We start from the raw sequence: 3,501 nt of genomic DNA on the forward strand, positions 1-3,501 counted from the left end.
GACATTCTGATAGGCATAAAACAAGAGCTCAGAGAAGTTGTCATTTGTGTTTCAGTTATTATGAGAATTATACAATTATACAATTCTTCACGTTTAGGGTCTATTTGTATTTCTTTTGTATAGACTGTGAAATTACATCTTATTGTAACTTTTTCTAGAGGATTGTCATTTCTTCCTCTGCTGTATATGACATAGTGGTAACTTTTTCTCACTTTGTTATTTGTAATTTTATTTCATTTTCTACTATTTTGCCAAGAAGTTTTATATATATTCATGTAATGTTAGTTTTAAAGTGACTTTTAGAACTCTCTTTTGATGTGTGAAATAAAGCAAGATCTAATTGTATTATTTTCTCATATGGCTAATGCTTTGTCCCAATATGACACTGTTTTAATAATGGGGTTTTAATATTTTAATTATATACAGATAGTCTTTGTAATATAATTTGCTTTAATTTTTAGGTGGTTTGTAAACAGATATTTGTGCTTATTTAGTCATTCATATAAACATTGGAACAGAACTTTTAAAATATGACCTCAGTATTTCCTGATATAATGTATATTATATCCATACCAGCTTTAATGCATATGAAGGAGACTAGATAATGCCTGTAGAGATTTCCAAACCTAGTAATACTGAGACTGAAGCCTTTTGAGTAATAATATCCAATAATATCAAAGAGTATTGAAATGACAAAAATGATGGTCCGTTCTGAAGGACAAAACATATTTTTGTGACCTAGAAGTACCATGGTAAAAAAGCACTAGATTTAGAATCACCAGAAGTGCCTTCCTCTCTCATGTCAGTCATTTTCAGATCAGTTTCTTGAACCTCTGTGTCCTCACCTACACAATTGGTCTAAGTGTCCTTGCCCTCTGTACTTCTACACGTAAGCTGACTGAAGTATAAGACTGTCCATCAATGGAATCCATAGAACCCAAAGGATGAAAGTATCAGAAAATAAATAAAAGTGTCCCCTCACTTTTATCACACAGCATATCCATCTTATCTCTCAACAATTACACGATGCTTCAGTGAGATGCAATACAAGAAACTTTAAGGGCAAGTGAGTCATTGTCATAGGCAGTAACAAAAAAGAAAATCCTTTTCTATGATGAGTTAACATCATCCAATCACTAGTGTCCCACATTGAATCTTTGCTTTTGCTTTGTAATATTTTATTTGTTTGCTTTTAGAGAATTTTAAGAAATAGATGCTTTATGACCAAACTCATGTCAAATTAGTCCCAGAATTTACTTCCTTTGCATTACCAAGTGATTTGAACTAACCAAATTAACATATTAACATCACAGACATCTATAAAAACCTCATGCAAGTATATGCTATGGGTTATAGAAGGCTCTGCTCCTATTTTTCATGGAGATTTAAGACGCCCCTTGACATCAGTGAAATGAGACTTTTGTGTCTATTAATTTCTGGAAGGCATCCTTCACATCTTTATTCCTCAGGCTGTAGATCAGAGGGTTCAGCATGGGGTTGACCACTGTGTAAGTTACAGAGGCCACTTTGACAGTCTGTCGAGAGTTCTGGGAGTTGGGCACACAGTACAGGGAAAGGATGGTCCCGTGGAAGATGGTGATAGCGGTCAGGCGGGAGGCGCAGGTGGAGAAGGCCTTGCGGCGACCACTGACAGAATGGATGTTTAGGACCATAACAAAAATGAAGACATAGGAAGTGAGGATTATAAGCAGTGTACTCACCTCATTGAAGGTGGCAAAGCCAAAGAGTAGCAGGTGGGGAATGCATATGTTGGAGCTCGAGACAGCAATGAGAGCCGTGTATTCACAGAAAAAGTGGTTGATTATGTGATGCCCAGAAAAGTTCAATTGGAGAGCATAGCAAAGGAGTACCAAGGGGCTAAACATACCCCGGAGATATGACGCAGCCACCAGCAGGGCACAGAGCCTCTGTGACATGACCACTGTATAAAGCAGGGGATTGCAGATGGCCACAAAGCAGTCATAGGCCATCACTGCCAGCAAGAAGGACACTGTCTGTCACCACAGCAGTGCAGGACAGGAAGTACTGCAACATGCAGCTAGAGTAGAAGATGATTTTATCAGCCATGACCAAGTTCTTCAGGAGCTTTGGGAATAACAATGGAAGAGTAACAAAAATCAGCAAAAGAAAGGTGACTAAGGACAAAGTACATGGGGGTGTGAAACTTGGGGTTAATTTTGATGATTACTATCATCCCAAGATTTCCTACCAGGGTGATAATGTACATGATCAGAAACACGAGGAAGAGGGGAATCTGAAGCTCTGGGTAATCTGTGAAACCCAAGAGGGCAAAGGTTGTCTCCACACTCAAGTTTCTTGAAGCCATTAGCATAATGTCTTTGAAAAGAAGGGGTGGGGGAAGAGAGTTGTTCCTGACAAAGAGAAGATATACAGAAATGAGTAGAAAACATGTCATGACATTCTACAGTGGACTAAGGAAAATGAGGAGAAAGAATTATCCATCTTAAACCCTAGTTTCTTCCAAACAGAGCATGCCTCATACACATAACGGCTAAGGATATACTAAACCAAGCTGAGTCTCTGAAATGTCCTTGCTCTCCCATTGCAATTGGTATTTCCATATGAAATACTTATCATATTATACTGTATAAATCCACCCATTAGCTAGTAACATAACATGCACATAACTGTTAGAAAACATTTGCACATAAATGCATAAACTAGTGAAGGAGTCTAAGAAAAAACATAACATGCTGGCTGCAAAGAACAACATGCATTGCTAGTATATTCTGCCTGCATACACAAATCAATATGTTTCTCTTCTAAGGATAAAGTAAATTAGAAGAGAAATCTAAGAACAGAACATAGCAATCCCATTTTAGCACCTTTTGTTCGGTGATGGCTAATTCTCTCAAGGAATATTTCAGCTGCTGAGGAGGACAAGGGCTCATTTTGAATTCTGAATGGAGTGTATACTTCATTAACATTTATAGACTATGAATTATCTTCCATTGTATATATATCTCTTAAGGCCCACAAGACATATCAGGTAAGAATTCCTTCAGAGTTCCAATTGGGGCACACTGGGTTAAGAATCTGACCATAGCTGGTTCAGGTCCCTGAAGAGGTATGGGTTCAATTTCTGGCCCAGTGCAGTGGGTTAAAGGATATTGTTTTGCCACAGCTGCAGCATAGGTGGCAGGTATGGTTTGGATTCAATCCCTGACCTGGAAATTTCCATATGCTGCAAGTGCAGCCATTAAAAACTAATAATTGTCCTCATTCTTGTGAAAATTTATATATCAAATTAAGGTGCATATAGAGCAATATGTATAAATATTTACATCCAGGAGGTTATCTTATTTGTGAAATAGCTTCCACTTGTCAGGAGGCCAACTCTGCATGATTGTTCACTTCTTTCTTTAATATTATTGGACTCAGGATTGGATAGCATTTACAGTGAATTAACATAAAAAGAAAAGTTAAAAAAGATCCTAGTTACCATATAAAGAAAGTAAT

The 3,501-nt window shown here is 37.4% G+C and overlaps 1 pseudogene; it reads right to left on the reverse strand.

The window, feature by feature from the left end:
* Positions 1–1,403: 1,403 nt before the first annotated feature.
* LOC110258256 (olfactory receptor 5D14-like) lies at positions 1,404–2,353 on the reverse strand (annotated as a pseudogene).
* Positions 2,354–3,501: the final 1,148 nt, after the last annotated feature.

This window comes from Sus scrofa, chromosome 1, assembly GCF_054392235.1.
Source record: "Sus scrofa isolate SSC_HxYL_T2T_F1_AM1 chromosome 1, Sscrofa_HxYL_maternal_Yorkshire_Landrace_v2.0, whole genome shotgun sequence".
NCBI classification, from domain to species: domain Eukaryota; kingdom Metazoa; phylum Chordata; class Mammalia; order Artiodactyla; family Suidae; genus Sus; species Sus scrofa.